This window comes from Zalophus californianus, chromosome 4 (genome assembly GCF_009762305.2).
Source record: "Zalophus californianus isolate mZalCal1 chromosome 4, mZalCal1.pri.v2, whole genome shotgun sequence".
NCBI lineage: Eukaryota > Metazoa > Chordata > Mammalia > Carnivora > Otariidae > Zalophus > Zalophus californianus.
The window spans coordinates 56,116,743-56,136,489 of record NC_045598.1 but is presented as its reverse complement, the minus strand read 5'-3'; the positions used below and the strand labels follow the sequence as shown (position 1 = coordinate 56,136,489).

The following is a 19,747-nucleotide window of genomic DNA, read 5'->3' as shown; positions in this document are numbered from 1 at the left end:
ATTTTAAGTTGAGATAGCTTTTCATTAAGGAAAGTAGCAGGCTTGAAGCTTAGTCTGAGGGCAGGGAAATAAAAAAGCCTTTCTTACTACATTGTATGGTGGCATTAAAGTTACATACCAAGGGCGCCTGGGTGGCCCAGGTCATGACCTCGGGGTCCTGGGATTGAGCCCTGCATGGGGTTCCGAGCTCAGCAGGGAGCTTGCCTCTCCCTCTCCCTTTGCCACTCCCCCTGCTTGTGCATTCGCTCCCTCTCTCTCTCTCAAATAAATAAATAAAATCTTTTCTTAAAAAAATAAAGTTACATACCAAACCTCTACCTAAAAGATCCCTGGTGAGGATTCAGAAATAAGACAGGCAGGAGGGGTGTTAAGAGGCACTAAGAACACTGGGGTGGTCTGAGATATGGGTAATGGAATACATAGCCCGGAGACTCCAGCAGCTTGAACTGAATCAGAGGTGACAGCAAGCAGCACCGGAGCCAGGTAAGAAGTCCAGTTTCCAATCCTCTATCTTAAGTTGGATAGTGGGTTCTGGGGTATGACCGAGGATGAGTTGATCCCATCAATTGATGGGGTATCTTCCTACAGGAAGAGAAAAGTAGACCTTCTGAGGGTGCTGGTGCTTCTGGAAATTGTTTGAGCTTCCTTTCATTTAAGTTCAGGATACTTGTTCTTCCAAGGTCCTAGTTTTTTACAATATCTGCAAAAAGTCTGGAGGCAAACCAGGAAGGCTCTGTGGTTGGTGAGAAAAACAAGTGGACTCTGAGTTACTCTTAGAGTCATCATTTTTGTTCCTGTCAAGACTCAATATGCACAGCAAGGGCTGCTGATTTTAATTTCTTTTTTTCTTTGTTTCCCCGCAAACTATTTTCAAAAAACTGTGTAGCTATATCCATAACAATACTGAGACTGACCTGCCCAGCCAGAGACACTACTTTGGATTTGTCTCTTTATATCAGAGTGACCAAGGCAGAAACTAAAAGATTTCTATATTCTGGGGCTTCAGGGTTTACTGTAATATTTGTGTAAAGTGAACTACAAAGACCTTAGAATGTTCCCCTCCTTTTTGAGTGTATAATGTAACCTTAAACCAATGACCTTAGAGGAAATGGTCTCTATTATCCCCACTACCAGGCCCTGAACGTTGGCCTGGCTGAGTCATTCGCAGGAGAGTCTGGGAGTTCTGGCTACCTGTTTCCTCTGTTGGGGGTGATTTTCTTCCCGAGGCCATCTAGCCTGCCTGATAACTCCCATGTAACCATGGGTGGGAAGAATATCCTTGAATAGCCAGTCAAGGTCCCTATCAGTGGAGATGTGAAAGGCCACTAATCTTTCTAACTCCTCTCTAAATTTGGTAGCATCTTCTGGAAGTAGAGGCAAAACAGTTTCCTTTGGAATTTAAAAGATCTGCTGCTGTCTAGGGTAAATGAATTCTTCGTAATGGGGGTCCAGGATACACCCACAGGGTTGGGCACTGTATAGCAAGGCCTAGAATTGACTGAGTTTGATTACTGGGCCCCTGGAAGTAGGAGGAGGTATGAAATATGGCAAATTTATTTCCTGGTTGTCAGCATTTATACAAATAACCTGTATGTTACAGGCCTGGAGATCAGGCCAGAGTACTCTGTAAATCTTGTAGGGAAAGGCAAGTTAAAGCAAAAAGCTAGCTGTTTAAGAGATTTTGAGGGCAAGTTGGAGGAGTTTTGAGAGTTAATGGAATTTGCTAAGGAGATAAGGTCAGATTTTAAGGGGTATTTGAGGGAGAGGCTCAGAGATTCAACAGATCATCTAAATGTTCAGGGACAAGAAGTTGGGGGTACAGGGAGTATAGGTGGGTGGAGAAGGAAGATTTATTGTGGGTATGGATTTTAACTGTTTTTGTTTTTGTTTTCAAAGAGAGAGAGAGTGTACATGAGCTGTAGGGAGGGGCAGAGAGGGAGAGAGAGAATCCCAAGCAGGCTCCGTGCTCAGCAAGGAGCCCAATGAGGGGCTCAATCACATGACCTGAGCCAAAATCAAGAGTCAGACACCTAACAAACTGAGCTACCCAGGCACACCTTAACTTTTGTTTTAAGTCTGAGAAGGCCAGCCATTACAAACCACTGTGTCTGATCTTCCCATAAATACTGATAAGACATTTGTTTAGTGTGAGAGCTCTCTAAAATTTTTTCAAATAGAGGTTCTTCCAATTCAAAAGACCCATTATCTAACCATTGACAAGTAGGATCTTCAAGGTTATATTTATTTCAATAGTGACTCAATCCAATATGCCTTTTTACAGAAAGACTCAGAGTTCACTTTCCAGGCATGGATGTAAAATGTAGCCGCCATGATCCAAAAAGTTCACATCCAGAGTGACCCTAAGGAAGCAAAGATCTTCGCTGACACAAGCAGTAAGAACAGTGTTTGTGAAAACCATATCTCCAATGTCTCACAAGAATGTGAAATTGCTCCAGTCCCAGACCCCCTCATTTGTGATACTTGGATGGGGCTTGCGCAGCACTAATAACATGTTGAAGGTTGAGATGACAAAGGCTCTTTATGGACTGGGGCCTTTTGTTAAGAGCAACTGTCCTGAGAACTGGTACGGCTGGACAAAGAGAATGCTTCTTGTCACTTCTTGTCAGGTCCCCAGCCTCTTGGCTGGCCACCTGATGCAGATACAACACCTGTGCCCCCAGCTGGCAGAGACCAGAGAGAATAGTCTTGGTACCACAAGCTAAGAGCTCAGAACATGAAACAAGGTGAAAGGAGAATCTCAGCCAGTTGCTGGGTTTTTCATTTGCGACCCACAGCAAAGGTTGCCTAAACAAGATGCAGACCCCGTGAGAAGTGTAAACTCACCAGTCTGTGGGGCCAGCTCAAACAACAGGCTTACCGGACCTATGCTGGTGTTTTACCGATTCTCCTCTTTATGACAAGGGGGACAAAAGACAGAAACAAAGGAAAACAATGACCATCTCTGGGAGGAAGGGGAGCCATCAAAAACAAGAGTACTCAGAAAGTACTAGAGTTGCTAGACCCCAAGAACTAGCTTACACAAATGTTTCCCCTGCCAATCTGAACTTGGAAAGAGAAAAAGACAAAGGGAGACTCTTTCCACTCTCGCCTGACCAGAACCGACAGGCGGAGATCTGGGAGCCGACACATAAGAACCTACTGTGGACTCGGTCAGGGTCCCAGGCTCTGTCAGCGTCTTGTCGGTGAGCAGTAGCCCCGCCAGTACAATCCCACCCTCATCTCTAGAAACTTGTCGGGGAGGCAAAAGCTTAACTCTACCCTCTTAGGGTTTCTGGTTGGGCCTGAGAATTAAATTTACATACAACTCATTAACAGGAGAAAAGTATACAAGTTTATTTAATGTTACCTTACATAACATGGGGCACCTTCATAAAGAAATGAAGACCCAAAGAAGTGGCAAAACCTAAATGCTTATATACCGGGTTGAACAAGAATGGCCATTGTGGAGAAGTCAAATAAATAAGGACACTAAAAGAAGGTAAGAGTTATTTTAACAAGGCCAGTTTGTATAGAATTCTCTTGGCCCTGACTCCCATTTCTGGTGACGAGGAGGTTTCTTTCCTTGTGGCAGAGGGAGGGCAGCTCTCCTGTGGTCGTTTCAATGTCTGCTGTCAGGAGGAAAAGGGGACTCAGAGTGCCTTGCTTGTACCTGCTGTTTTTAAATGCCTTTAACTCAAAATAATCAATATGCCAAGATGGTATATTTTGGGGTGGCATGTCCTGAACCCCTTCATTTTTCTTCCTGTGTATGGTCACACTTTCCTGGGTTTATATTTTTTGTTTTTGTTCTTTTTTTGCATATAATTTTTTAAATTGGAAATTTTTACATAGTATATTACAGCAACTCTGGATTCTTATGCCCTCCAGGGGTAGTTGTTGTTGCTGATTTTTTTTGTTTAATGACTTGCCTGGATTAACTCTGTAGAGTCTGTCTTCCCAGTAGTGTGCAGCAACCGATGTCTGCTCAGGTTTTTTTTTTTTTAAAGATTTTATTTATTTATTTGACAGCGAGAAAGGGAACACAAGCAGGGGGAGTGGGAGAGGGAGAAGCAGGCTTCCCGCAGAGCAGGGAGCCCAATATGGGGCTTGTTGTGGGGCTCGATCCCAGGACCCTGGGATCATGACCTGAGCTGAAGGCAGATGCTTAACGACTGAGCCACCCAGGCGCCGCTGCTCAGGTTTTTTTAAAAACGTTATTTTTGTTTTTAAGCCTGGCTCCCTAGGGGTTAGCACAGCTTCATGGTTAGCCAATGACTGATCAGAGGTTATTCATAAACATCTCGTAAGGCTCCCACTCTTTGCCAACGGAGCTGTGTGTATTTAAGGAGTGTTATCAAAGTTCAGGCAGTTTACAGGTCTGCTCTAGCTTATTCCTTCTGCATACACAAGGCTTCACATTCCTCAGAGGCAAAGAGATAGCCAGGGCCCTATCTGAACTTTCCTCTGTGTGAGCACGTCCCCGGGCATGCATATGGTCTTCCAGATCACCAGGCTTGGTGAACACTTACGAACACCCGCTATCGCTATCTCAATCTGTGGATTTCCCTTTGCATTTTCTGACTGGTCTGTCCGTCTACTGCTTACCCAAGCAGTATTATGACCACAGGCTAGCTGCAATACGGGCCTTCTTAAATTGTTTGCTATTATTCCTAGATTTGCCTATCATTTATGACAATACCCTTGGGTATCTATGCTCCACTCCAAAGCAAACCAGCCCCCTCTGGTGAAGAGGCTGCCAGTCCTCACAGCTTGCCATGTCCTAGTAAAAATTACTGAACAGCAGAGCTGGAATATGGAATGGCAGAAGCTCCAGGATAAAATGCCACAGACTCCCACCATTCTCACTGCGGCCGAGGGCTTTTCTTGAATAATTACCTCTCAGTTCGATGGATGCCTTTGGTCAAATTTCAAAATCTTAAAATGGTTGTTTTTGACAGTTTTATCTGGTTTTGTATTTGCTTTCTGGGGAGAAAATTTGCCTAGCTCCTCACTCAATCATTCTGGAAGTTCCACCTCAAGTCAAAAATTTTGCTTTCGGTCAGAGGTCATTGGAATATTTCGGTATGACACATGAAAAATGAAAAGATATGCAAAATTTATGGACAAAATTATCAATAAGGAGAGAGACAATATTTTTAAATAAAAAATCAATATCAAAAAGATAAAACCATATAGATCCAATGTAATTTCAATTAAAATATCAGAGGGATTCTTTTTTTTTTTTCTTTTCTTTTGAGAGAGAGAGAGAGAATGGGTGAGCAGGGTTGGGGGGCAGAGGGAGAGGAGAGAGAAAATCCCAAACAGGCTCCACACCCAGTGCGGAGCCTGACTCGGGACTCGATCCCATGACCCAAGATCATGACTTCTGCAAATATCAAGAGTCGGACACCCAACCGAGCCACCCAGGTGCCCGAATCAGAGGGACTCTTGATAGAACTTGATAAGGATAAGCCAGTGATACAAGTTAGAAAGCCCACAAACAGATTGTGGTAGGCAGAATTCCAAGTATGACTCCCAGTGATCCTTGCCCTTATATAAAATCCTCCCCTTGATTGAGGTCAAATATGATAAAACATCCTTCTTAAATGATTATATTTTGTGGAAAAATGGAGATTATCTAGGTAAACCTAATCTAATCAAATGAGCCCCGGAGAAAGAGAGAATTTTCTCTGGCTGCTGGACGAAGTGGAACTCAGACACTGGAAGCATGAAGAGAATATGACATGACATTGCTGGCTTTGAAGATGGAGGTGACCACATGCCAAGGAATATGAGTGGCTTTGAGTTGCTAAGAGTACACCCAGGTTCATGGCCAAAGAAATGTGGACATCAATGCTGTAGCACCAAGGAACTGAATTCTGCCAACTACCTGAATAAGTCTGAAAGCAGATTATTCTCCAGAACCTCTACATAAGAGCCCAGCCCAGCTAACACCCTGATTTCAGCTTTGACATTTAAGAAAACCCAGCTGAGCTGGACTTCTGATCTACAGAACTGTGAGATAATAAATGGTGTTGTTTTAAACCACAATATTTGTGGTAATTTGTTATGTAACTAACACACAGATCTATATTTTTATAAATTTTGAATAAAATTTTATAAATTTTGACATATGACAGAGATGACTTTGCAGATTATTTATGAAGGGGGTTCTATTTAATGAGTAATTTTAGGACAAATGGTCATACATATAGGAAAAAAAAGACTGGATCTCTACCTAAAATATGACAAGCAAAGAGAAACCTTTAAACATTTATGCGACATTTTAGAAGTACTTCATGAATCTGGGTTAAGGAATTCCTTACTCTAAGATCTAAAGTACAGGAAAAGGCTGAAAATTCAGGTACGTAAAAAATTAAAATTATATTTGTCAGAGGAAGGTCAACATTAAAAAATTAAAAAGCCAGGAAGGAAAAGACAAGCAGTCTGAAAAGCACATGCGTATGGCGTCTCGAGAGTCATGAGAGAAGAAAGGAAGTTGCCATCTGTGTTCAATTCTACTGAGAGGCAGATTTAGAGGAACACAGTAGAGTGCGCGGTGGGTTTGATGACATAAAGAACACTGGTGAACAGAACAAGACCTATTCAACCGAGTAGGAGGAAACCCAGGGTAGTGCGTGCACTGCTGATTCCTCATCCTTCCAGAAAATGGCACACCTGCCTAAATGCCCAAAATGTCCTGGCACGTGCACAGCCATAGCTCTCCTCACATACCTAAACATGGTAGAAATACATTGCTACTTGGCTTTTATTCTATGACACAACAAGTATCATTATGGCCTGTTTCACACTTTACTTAGCTGATTGCACATGCTTCTGACAATCGTAGCATTTTTCTGAAATTTCTCCCTCTCTGGGAAGATGAGAAAGAGAGAAACCCTAACAGAATTGTGGCAATCTCTCTAGTCAAAATAGGTCTTTATTGTTTCTAGTCAGGCTGAGCTTTCTGGAGTGTCGAGGGACAGACATTTGAGGTGCATCTAGCTAATGCTAAAATCCTACATCTCATATGTGTGTATGCAGCGCATGCATAAAAAAAAAAAAAAAACCCTGAAATGAATCTCCCCCACAACCCCTTCTTGCTCTCATTGTACTGTGTGAGGTTGACCTAACTGGTCTTTTTGAGCCCACTACTTCAATAAAAAGAAGTCAAGCTAGGAAGGTGGTGGGCACAGGAGCAGAAGGCCCTACTCCTGTGCTCCCTAGGGAGGGCTTGTACCTCGACCCAGGGAATCTTGAAAATATTCCCCTTCCTCAAAATTATTCTCCTCCAGCAAAAATAGCTCCTAAACACAGAAGCTGTGGATATGCAAAAGGATTTCGAAATTTCACTAATGAAGATTATAATTAAAATATTTAAATGGGTTTTTAATTTTCTTTCTGGGCTCTGCTATTTCCTAGTCCTCTCCAGGAGCTGCTATTGTTCAATCCTGACAGAATTCACTGTTAAAAATTATAGCCTGCTGCCTTTCAGCATCTTCATTAAAATGCAATGCTGCCAGATATATCTGCATGCATATGAATGAAGCATCTATAGAATAATTAAGTCATGAATAACACATTGCTGAGCACGGCTTTTCCTGAATAGGGAAAGAATGTTATTTATGAACCCAGAGATTTTATATTATATGAAAAAATAATTGGCAATAATAAGTATTATTTGAGGACTCATTAATTTAAATTATGATTGCCCTGTTATAGACTCCATTTTTAATAAAATGGCCATTTACATTGGAAAATGGATGTGAATTTATGTGCTATTTTTCTTCATTTTGCTCACAAGGCCATCCGAAAGCTTTTTGGCAATGAGGTTTGCATAATTTCAGAATCTTCTTTTAGATCTGTTATAAACAAAAGGTCATTAGCATCACAGCAACTTTACAGGGCCTGGGTTCAAACTCATAGCAACCTATCAATGGAAAAACAGATACTCTTCTTAAGCAGTTCTTAGTCTTTTTCAAGGAATATTGTAGAAGCAAACACTGAGCTCCCCTGAATTCAGCCCTCCCCCCACACAGTGTGCTTGAGCCATGAAGCAGTTCTTCTAGGAAAGGTCTCAGCTTAGCAAGGACCATATTCTAGAGTTAATCGGTGCTATAGTTTCAGTTGTGTTTCATGTTTAGCTCTGCCCTCCTAGGACCTTTCGCCATGGTGCACTCTGTGTAAAGTCCCAGAGGCAGAGAAAGAATAAGAGACAAGGCAGAGGGAAAGGGGATGCAAGGTGTAAGGTGAAAAGAAAGAGATAACATCTCTTCCTTCTTGCCCTCCCTTGGGTCCCTTGGTTGTCTCTTTCTTGGTCATAGTTCTTTGTGATTCATCTCACATTTGACCTTTTTCCTTCTGTTCCAACAGCCAGCACATTCAGGATAGGGGCACTGAGCAAGGGGCAGAGTCAAACGCCAATGGAACAAACAACTTCTGACATCTAGTGAGTCGTCCCCCCCCCACACACACACACACACCCCTAGGGCAGCCAAAGATCTGCTTCAAATCTTGGGAACCCAATTGCTCCTTTCCATTTTCCCTTCCAGGGGCCTGTCTGCTCTCCTCTATTTGCACCTGGAGTACAGCAGCTTCCCCTCCAGCAGCCCTGCCTACCATCTCTCATTCCCCCATCCAGTGCCCCATCTTGCCTTTCTACCCTCCATATCCCATCCAACACAAGTACATGCCCCACACCATCTCTGACTATGTCATTTCACTGATAAAAATTCAGCAGTGACTTCCCATGGCACTGGAGATCAATTCCAAACCACTCAACATGGTCCAGATGCCCTGCAGGACCTGGCCCCAGAGAGCCTGCCTGCTGAGCCCCACATGGTCCCCTCCCTCCAGTCTACCTGAATTACTCACCACCCCTTGAGTTCATCGTGTTCCACACCCTCACACATACGGTTCCTCTAATTGACATCTCTTCCTGCTTAAATATTCGCTCAACGCCCTGCTGCCCTGCAAGCATTCCCTGACCATCTCCACTCCCACTGGGTTTGATGTCCTCTATGGCACCCCAGGTATCACTTTTATGCCTCTAGGAAAACACTTTCTTGCCACACAACCGTTGATTTGCAATTGTTAATTTGTTTGTCTGTTTTCCCCACTGGAGTACAGTCTCCTTGAAGGCAGAAAAGTGTTTTGTTCAAATTGGCCTTGAGCTTCATTCGCTCAGCGTCTGCCGTGCCCGTCGCCTGGATGACCGCTGCCTCCACCTCCCCGAGTCTGCGGGTCTTCTCAGCCTCTGCCTGTGCTAAGAGGACCTGTTTCACCTTTTCACCCTTGGTGATCTGCTGTGGGCGGTGGGCCTCGGTCTTGGCAGGGCGGCACACCGTGGCAGTGAGCTCCTTGTCGGTGCAAACGATCTCCTGCACCTCCACGGCGACCTGCTTCTTGCGCTGTACAACCTCGATCTCAATCTCTTCCTGCCGGACCTTCTGCTGCTCCCAGGCCCCCTGCAGCTCATAGGCCAGCTGGGTCTCGGCGGTCTTGATGTTGACCTCCTCATTAAAAGCTGACTTCTGCAGCTTGAAGGCTCGCTTGGAGTCGGCGATCTTGGTGTCTGCCATGAACTTCACATCCAGCATCTTCCTGCACTCTGCTTCCCGGACGCCTGCATCCCGCTCGGCCTCAGCCACCCCAGTGTCCACATCTCTCTGTACCACGGCAGTCTGCGTCTTGCCCAAGGAGCTCAGATAGTCCGCTTTGTCATACACGTCCTTGATGGTGAAGCTGAGGATCTCAATGCCCACGCAGCGGATGTCAGGGACCGCTACCTCCCGCACCAGCTTGGCAAACTGGTCTCAGTCCTGATAAATCCACTCCACAGTCGGGGTCCCAAGGATGGAGCGCAGGTGCCCCTACAGGGTCTGCAGGATGATGTTCTTGATGTCCTCCACGTTCTTGCCCAGAAACTGCTCGCAGGCCACTGCCAGGAGCTCCTTCTCCGTCATGATCTTCACCTGTGCAACCCCTGTTACAAATAGCGGGACCCCCTCCGATGTCTCAATATTCTCACAGCGACACAGGAGGGTCATGACTTCCAGAGATAGTCTCTGAGTGTCAGAGATACTCCACCAGGCCCAGGCCCAGCCGCCAAACTTGTACTGTTTATAAGTCAGAAACACAACGGCCCCCTGAAACCACCAGCGCCTCGTTGGGCCCCACTGTGTGACAACTGCCTATGGTGCCGGTGGGACGGAGGGCCCACTGGCACCGTCTGGACCTGGACAGCGCTGTGCGCCCAGCCTATCCCGGCACCCCCAGCAGCCGGCCGCCAGCCCGCGCCCCTCCGTGCTCGCAAGCCCACCGGAAGTGGGAGGCTGGGCACATAGAATGCAACCAGTAATGGTAGCTACTAGTATTCTTGTTACTATTTTTATTATTATTAAAGCATAGTCAATAGGGGCGCGTGGGTGGCTCAGTCGTTAAGCATCTGCCTTCAGCTCAGGTCATGGTTCCAGGGTCCTGGGATCGAGCCCCCCATCGGGCTCCCTGCTCAGCGGGGAGCCTGCTTCTCCCTCTCCCACTCCGCCTGTTTGTGTTCCCTCTCTCTGTGTGTCTTTCTCTGTCAAATAAATAAATAAAATCTTAAAAAAAAAAACATAGTCAATAGAAATTTAAAAAGCCATTTGGGGTGGGGTGGGATGTATTTACCTTCATTTTAAAGGTTCATTATATCACTGAAATAGAATACTAGACCCCCCAGGTAGTCTGTAACAAAATTTAACTAAAACAGCATAAGCAGACTGACAGACTCACCTTCTTTTGCTACTCCCTCTGGTGTGGTTAGGAGAAGGATCCTCGACTTTAAGTGTAATAACTAAATCACATCTCTTTTTGTTTGTTCTCACATTCACCTCATACATATCTCACAAGAGGCAATGTGCTAACCATCAAATGAGGTGTTTACACAGCACAGAATACTAGAAGATATCCTGACCCCCCAGGCAGAAGATCTGGCTTAACCATGGCATTCACAAATGGTGTGACCACAGGCAAGGCACATCTATTCGGGCTTCTGTTATTTCCTCACCTACAGAATTACAAAAGTAGACTATCTGATCCTAAGGTTCCTTGCACCACCAAAATCGTAATTACAAATGGAAGTATGGACCCTATCCTACAAAAAAAAAAATTGTAATTCTGATGGGATTAAATTATTAAAGTATAAGTGACCTGATTTTGCCCATGTTCTCTGCTCTCCCTCTGCTCTCATGATATCACCAGACTCTACTTAGATTTCATGTAATGGAATCCCTGGAATGTAGGAGGTGTAGAAAATACAAAAGCTGACTCGGTGGTTATCTGGAAGAGAGCAGAGACAGCTGCAGAGTGATGGAGCAGGTGGGTGGAGAGGAAGAGTGGGAGGAGGTTGAGAAAGAGCGTAGGGATGGAATGGCATAGACAGGGAAAAGCTCCTGGCTGCTACAGGAGGTAGCCAGTTGCCATTGGATATAATCTCCAGCCCCATTTACGTCCTTCTAAAAAGCAAGTACAGCAGATTCAGAAGGACTGTACTTCCCTGAACGCAGCACCTCCTGAAAGATTGGACCAAATGAGTCCAAGTGTCAAGGGACTGAGAGAGGAGCCAACTGGAACATCCACAGACATGTATGCCCTGCATATGTGTTTAACTTTCAGGGTAAAGAAGATCAGTGAAATATGTTTGGGGTGCCTTCAGAACACTTTTAAAAATTACATTTTTGGCATTTTAGAGACAAGGGAAAAAGAAAAGTGATAAATTTCATCATCGTCCAATGGTAAGATGGTCAGACCTAATGAAATCCATTTCAATGACATAAACAAAACAACTAACCAAGTTTTCTGATATTGTGGATGGGAAATTACTTTACAAACATTTAGGATTACTCAGAAAGTTTACCTTTTTTTTCTCTTTTTGTTTTAACAAATGTTAATAAGGCAGGTAACATGGTCTCTATTTAAAGAAGGGTAAGACTACCTTTCTACCCAACATGGCTATCTTTTCAGCTGGATTTTTAAGGAAACTAAATGTCAGATAAACAGCATGTTTGAAGACATAGATTCTAATGAATTCAGGGAACCATAAATCATTTAGTTAGACTAACAGGGGGCAATGGTCATTATCATGTCCACATTTTAGTTTTTTTAAGATTTTATTTGCTTATTTGTTTGTTTGTTTATTTATTTATTTGGAGCACAAGTGGGGGTAGGGAGAGGGAGAGAGGAAATCCCAAGCAGACTCTGTGCTGAGCACATATAGCCTGATGCAGGGCTCAAAGGGAGGTGTGATCTCACAGCCCAGAGATCCCCACCCAGCCAAAGTCAAGAGTGGAATGCTCAACCAACTGAGCCACCCAGGCGCCCCTATTAGGATCTGCATTTTAGAAAGATTGTTCTGATTGCAGAGTGGAGGATGGCATGCAAGGAAGCAAGACCAGGGAGTCTAGTTTAGGAAACTGGGACAATGATCCAGATGAGAAACAATGGGAAGCTGAACCAAACAATGGAATTGAGAATGAAGAGGGGGAAAAAGAAAGGTTTTGCACTTATTATACATGAGATCTTGGACAAATTACTTCTCTAAACCTTAATTTCATAATCTAAAAACTGTGAGTAAGAGTACATAGGGCTGTTGAAGAATTTTAAAAAGACAAGGCATGCAAAGCATTCAGCAGTTCCCAGAATGAGAAATAGAGACATGGAAGTAATCAGTAAATACGTGGGAGTTAAACAATGAGGTGGCCCAAATATCAGATATGGAGTAGAAAAGCAGAGGGCCAAGGGTGTCTGTGAAGAGAGCAGACCTCTGACTCCTTAAACTCTCACCGTCCTGCTGCTCTGGAGTCCCACTGCTGCTTTAGATAAAGATAAAACCATATAAATGCTGGGGCTGCCACTACCAACCAGGTCTTTGCTTTTTGGCAGTTTTGCCTATGGCTTGCTTTTGGAACCAGCAGCAAGAAAGGAGAGAAAGTGTAAGTGAAGGTGGCTGGTCTGCCCTCTTGATAAATCCCACCACCATTCCTCACTCAGCCTCGTGAAGCTATATGGTTTTTCTCAGTTGCTCAGATGGGATGGAAAAATGAGGTCTGCCTTTTTATTCTGTTTTGATTTTGAGATTTAATTAGTGTTGTTTCTGGGGAATTCATTGCTTTAATTAATGATGTGCCCTGAATCTCTTAAGCGAAGAATGCCATTGCAAACATGAATACGTAATGAGTACAACTTTCTTTATCCCAGCTGAGGAGGGAGGCTGTTGCTTGGTTATCATCCCTCAGTACAAGTTCAAGGACCTCAGGTACTAAAATGAGCTAGGCTGCAAGGTTTTATTTGTGTATCTGTTTTTTTCAGCTCAAGTGCTCTTTTGTTTTATTTAAAAGCTGGGTCCATTAACAAGGACACCAGAGAGAAAAAATAATCAGCTTGCTTTGGTTCACTTTTAGACCTACTCTTAACTGCTTATAAATCAATAAGCTATGTTCTAAATCAGGGTTTCTGAATCTCAGCACATTTTGGACCAGATAATTCTTTGTTGTAGGATGCTGTTCTGTGTACTGTAGGATGTTTAGCAGTATCTCTGACCTCTACCCAGTAGATGCTAGCAGCATTTCCCATTTGTGATAGTCAAAAATTGTCTCCAGATATTGGGAAACGTCCCCTGGAGGCAAAATTGCCTCCAGTTGAGAGCCACAGGTCTAAATGAAGGACTTACTTTGTAGGAAGGCCAAGGCAAGGTATATTAATCAACAATAAACATATGTTTATTGAGGACTTGCAAAATACTGTGTTTGTGTGGTGGAAAATACAAAAAAGCTGAAAGTATTACGCAATATTCGTAAAGACCTTGGACCAACAGTCTAGATCCACATCTGCTGCTTATAAGCCATGTGTCCTTCAGAAATACATTTACCTCTTCTACATTTCCTCATCTTGCTAAGGAACAAGTTTGAGAAATATAAAATGAAGAGATACATGTATTTGCAACTGGATGAGTAGTCTTAATAATGTTTTCTAAAAGCCTCTAGTGGTATATACAATGCAATATTACTCTGCCATCAAAAAGAATGAAATCTTGCCATTTGCAATGACATGGATGGAACCATAGGGTATTATGCTAAGCAAAATAAGTCAGTCAGGGAAAGACAAATATCATATGATTTCACTCATATGTGGAATCTAAGAAACAAAACAGATGAACATAGGGGAAGGGAAGGAAAAATAAAATAAGATAAAAACAGAGAGAGAGGCAAACCATAAGACTCTTAACTATAGGGAACAAACTGAGAGTTGCTGGAGGGGTGGTAGGTGGGGGTACAGGGTAATTGGGTGACGGACATTAAGGAGAATACTTGATGTAATGAGACTTGGGTGTTATATGCAACTGATGAATCACTAAATTCTACCCCTGAAACTAATAATACACTATATGTTAATTAAGTTGAATTTAAATAAAAAATTTAAATTTAAAAAATAAATAAATAATAAATAAATAAATAAATAAGCCTCGAGTGGTAAGTGAAAGGTCTTTGTTCTCCAATCTGATCTACTCAAAATTCTTATTATGGCTTACATGAGTGAGGACATAATTGACATGTTGATCAAATGTAAACACAACATGCCCTTGGAATGGTCATTAGCTGGATGAGAGCACCAGAATTTGAGATGATGTTGAAAAGCCACATCTAGGGGTAGCTGGCTGGCTCAGTCAGTAGAGCATGTGACTCTTGATCTCAGGGTCATGAGTTTAAGTCCCACACTGGGTGTGGAGCCTACCTTAAAAAAAAAAAAAAAAAATTAAAAAAAAAAAAAAAGAAAAGCCACAACTACAAAAGATACTTGTATACAGATAATGTAAAGTCATGCATTTGGACTCAGAAATTCACACCATAGCACAAATTACCAGACTGGGGAAGTCACTGTATATAGGGGTGAGGAAGGAGAATAGGAGACAATGAGATAAGAGATAGGGGCATTCAAATTATTTAGGGCCTCCTAGCTCATATTAAGAGAACTTTGTCATTTACTCTGAATGAGATGGAAAGTTATTTAAGTTATTACTCCTTTGAATAAAGGAGTAACAGATTAGACCAATTTTTATTTTATCCAATTACTTTGGTTGCTGCATTGAGTAAAAGTTAAATGGGGATAAGGACAGAAACAGGGAGACCAATTAGGAGGCTACTGCAATAAGCCAGGAGAGACATTACAGTAGCTCGGACAGGGTGTGGAAGGGAGATGCAACTGATTGCACCTGGGATATCAGAAAAAGAGAGGAGTCAATATGAATCTAAGATTTTTGGTGTAATCAGATGGAAAGATGGAGGCCCATGAGCTAAGACGGGGTAGGCAAGCTAAATGATTTAAAGGTAACATGAAAAGAGAACAGCTAAGGGAGCCTGGGTGGCTCAGTCATTAAGCATCTGCCTTCGGCTCAGGTCCTGGGATTGAGTCCCACGTCGGGCTCCCTGCTCGGCGGGAAACCTGCTTCTCCCTCTCCCACTCCCCTGCTTGTGTTCCTGCTCTTGCTGTCTCTCTCTGTCAAATAAATAAATAAAATCTTTAAAAGAAAAGAAAAGAGAACAGCCAAGAAGGAAGAATTTAGCTGATTCTACAAAAATCTCGATGAAAACCAAGAGGTAGAGTGTGTGGGTATGACCCTCTGCTTCAGGATAAGAAAGCAGTGGCACCAACAGAACAGGTAACTATCTGAGACAATGACTTAGTAATAATACCAACCTTCGCTCCTACTTCCTATGAGCTAGGCCCTGTCAAGGACTTTGCTACCATTATCTCATTTAATCCTCAAATCAGTCCCATTTCACAGATGAGCAAATCAAATTTGTAAGTGATTAAGCTATGCAGAGGTTGGTCTGGGTCCAGACTGGCAAGACTGATAACTCTGAGTGTGATCACGTTAATTTTCTTGTTGTTTTACTAGTGCTTCAGTAAGTACTGCAAAATAATAATAATAATAATACACTCAAGAGCAGGATGGGAAGGAGATAAATCTCTCTAGTGACGACATTTTTTCTCACGGAAACATGCCTAAAGTAGTCATTTCAGCAAGTCACATAGACCCTCCAGGTTAGAGGAATCTTCAATACTGTACTTGCCCTTCATTCCTTTCTAGGCTGGAGGGAACCACATCATTTAGACCCTTGTGTCGAGGCTCCAGCTTCATAATTTTTGGTTGAGTCACTGGTATCTAATCTAATTATTTCCATATTTCGGTTCTTGCTTGGCCAGAGTGCCCATTTGAGCCTTCAATGCAGCAGGTCTGGCCACGGTCTACCGTAGTTATGAGCTAGGATTCAAATGCGGGCAGTCTGACTCCTGAGCCTGGTCTAAACAACTGTCCCCCACACACTCTGCTCATAAAAGCATTAAAGAAGAGACTCCAAACCCATTTGGAAAGATGCAGTGGAGAAAATTTAAATCTCAGATATAGCATGGACTAGAGAGCATAGACTAAAGCAATTTCAAGTAGTCTAGAATGTAAGACTACCTCTCTGCCAACCTGTTGGGTTGGTGAGCTCTGATAAAATATAGGAAAGAAATGGAGAGGTGTTGTTTTGTTACGTGTTTCTGCACAACAGAAATCCAAATTCCAACTACCTCTTCTACCACTGAGGCATCCTCTGTTGTTTACATCTTATTCAGCTTTCTCGTCTACAAACAAACCACTGGCAGTGGTGTCTGCACATATTGTTTCTGCCCCCAGAATACTTTCTCTTGTACTCTTTTCTTTTGGATAATAACAACTTCAAGACTTGACTGAGAGACCACATTTTCTGTAAGGCCATTCAGAATCCCACTCCTCTATCCAGTCAACTTGGATCTCCCCTTTCTCTCTGATCCCAGAGACAGTCTCTTGGACCTGCTTCGCTCATCTGATTGTCATGTATATTTATTTACTTGCAGGTTTCCTGTAAGTAAACCTGTAACAATATACCCTTTCCTTGGATTGCTGATGATTTTCTTTCTGAGCTCTTTTCCAAGACGCTGATACAAAGTGCTGTTGCTGTTTTGAGTTTTGTTTGTCTAAGTAGACTTCTGGCTATCACATGCAGGATGAACTGGAAAATGAGGTAAGGAGGTCCATATTGGAGGCCCTTGCAATAGTCCAAACGTAAGGTGCAGAGGACTTGAATTTGAATGAGAATGAGAATGAGAAACATGAGGAATAAAGGAAAAATGCAAGAGATGTGGGGATGCAAGACATAAGCATATAAGAATAGATCAAAAGAGTCCTTTTAAATGAATGGACATTTCTGGCAATATGGCTACATAAATGTTAAGTGGAACCCCTTTTCATACAATACACCAGAAAATGCTAAGAAAAAAAATCATGCAACAAAATTTTGAATGTGTAAGTGAGCTGGTAGGAAGGAACGGAATTACTCAAAGGAGTCCAATAATGCACAAAAAACTAAATTAGTGCAAGAGCTAACTTTTTCCTCGGAGGTACTTGCTGATTCTTGGTGGCCTAAAATCTGAATTTTAATGGGCTTCTGTCAGCATGCAGGAGACACAGTCAGAAGCCTAAGTAGAGCAGGAGGTTGAATCAAAGACCCTTCTATAAAGTCAGGACCACCAAAGGGCAATACCCTCAATGAGTGAACTAGAAACAACCTCTCCCTGTGGAGAGACTCATGGTGATATGTGCCTTTCTCAGCCTCTGCTTAATGTGAAAAGAAAAAATATGAAAAGAAAAGAAAAAGAAATGTCTCCCCTGGGAATTTCTCACAAAATCTATATTCTCATGGTTTAAGCGCCAAAATCCACACTGCCCATGTATTTGAAAACCCCAAGCCAATGGTAATTTGACCCTTGGGTTGACAATGCTCTCAGAAACCTGGCAGGAAAATTAAATCTGCTCTAGAGAAATTAATTTTAGGCACAGACTCAAAGAAAATTCTCAGAGATATAATTCTAAGATATATAAGTTCACAATCAAAAATTATCAAAGCAAAAAGGAAAAAAAACATGATGAATAAAATTAGCAGGCAGAATAAATAGAATAAAACAATAAAGATTAGGTGTTGGAATAATCAAAATATTAAATATGTTTAATGTTTCAAAAAATAAAAATGAGCATTGAAAATATTGCAAAGGCACAAGAGACTATTAGAATTGGCCAGCGAGATTTAAAATAGAACCACATACACATTCTAGAAATAGAAAAAAGAGTCAAAATCAGAAAGCAGCAGATTAGACTCAGCGGTTGAGAGATTTAGTGAACTGGAAGATAGAGATTAAAACAAAAATTTACAAACCACTGCCCAGAGAGACAAAAGGAAACTATAAAGTAGAGGATAAGACACATGAAGGAGACAGTCTGCCATACTCAATCAATTGGTAAGGAAACTCTGAAGGGAATATGAGCAGTATCAACTGCATAATTCAGGTGACTTCAAAAGCTGCCCCCTGCTAGGCAGATTATTAATATTAAAAGAGCATGGGTAATTGCTGAGTTCTAAAGCTGAGAGGAAAGACTGCCAATCTGAGGCAAAATATAGATGAAAGGGAAAATCTAACCATCCTCCTCTCCCTTCTCATTCAAACCAAAAGTGTTATATTGTTGTAATCCCAAAAGAACTGGGGAGCTGGGTCCTAAAGGCTACATGCCTAAGGATAAACTTGGAATAAGGCCATTAGGCAGGGGATGATAGGTTTTCTGGAAGCAGCATTGATTGTTTCTATTCTCCCTGCTCATAGAACCCAACTAAAACATTCTAGAAAATAATTATGTCCACCCTCCCGCCTTGTGAGAAGTGACCAAAGATCTGCCCCTAAGAGAAGGTGCGAGAAGCCCATCTTGCATGTACTAGTTGCCAACATTCTTCTGCAGAAATAATCACATGGAAGAACACAAGCGGACAAGCTTTTTCTGTACGGCTCCAGATAGTAAATATTTTACCCTTGAGGGCCATATGGCTTGTACTGCAACTACTAACCTCTGCCGATGTCATGCAAAAGTAGCCACAGACAATGCACAAATGAGCAGGGCGGTGTTCCAATAAAACTTTACTTACAAAAACAGCTGGTGGGCTACAATTTGCTAACCCCTTATCTAGAAGTACAAATGCTGGCAGCATTCAAGAAATGAAACTGTACTAAAATGATATTTTGGGGCGCCTGGGTGGCTCAGTCGGTTAAGTATCTGCCTTCGGCTCAGGTCATGATCCCAGGGTCCTGGGATTGAGCCCTGCACTGGGCTCCCTGCTTGGCAGGGAGCCTGCTTCTCCCTCTCCCACTCTCCCTGCTTGTGTTCTCTCTCTCACTGTGTCTCTCTCTGTCAAATAAATAAATAAAATCTTTAAAAGAATAAAATAAAATGATATTTTAATGACCACTCATTTTTAAACTCACATCAATATGATAATTAAGGAACAATGTGCTCTAGCACATGGGCATGGTGATACTATAGAAGCCTGGGAAATACAACCCAGTGAGTCCCAGTGGCCCAATTCAAACCATGTACTCGTGGTGGACAAAGTTTAGCAAAAGACCGCTAAACAATGTACACACGGTCATACAGATCTTAACAGATGCAGTGAAAATAACTCTTTCAGAGGGCACTGCATGTGGCAAACACTTCGTTCTTTTCACACAGTGGAAGTCATTCACTTCTGAGCGAGAGATACCTTGATGTTCAGGCTGAGAAGAAATCCCAAAAGAAGCACAGCATTAGAAAGCAGATGGTGTTGGGGCACCTGGGTGGCTCAGTCAGTTAAGTGACTGACTCTTG

At 42.6% G+C, this 19,747-nt stretch overlaps 1 pseudogene; it reads right to left on the bottom strand.

Moving 5' to 3' along the window:
• Nucleotides 1-9,041: 9,041 nt before the first annotated feature.
• LOC113926661 lies at nucleotides 9,042-10,880 on the bottom strand (annotated as a pseudogene).
• Between the last annotated feature and the right edge of the window lie 8,867 nt (nucleotides 10,881-19,747).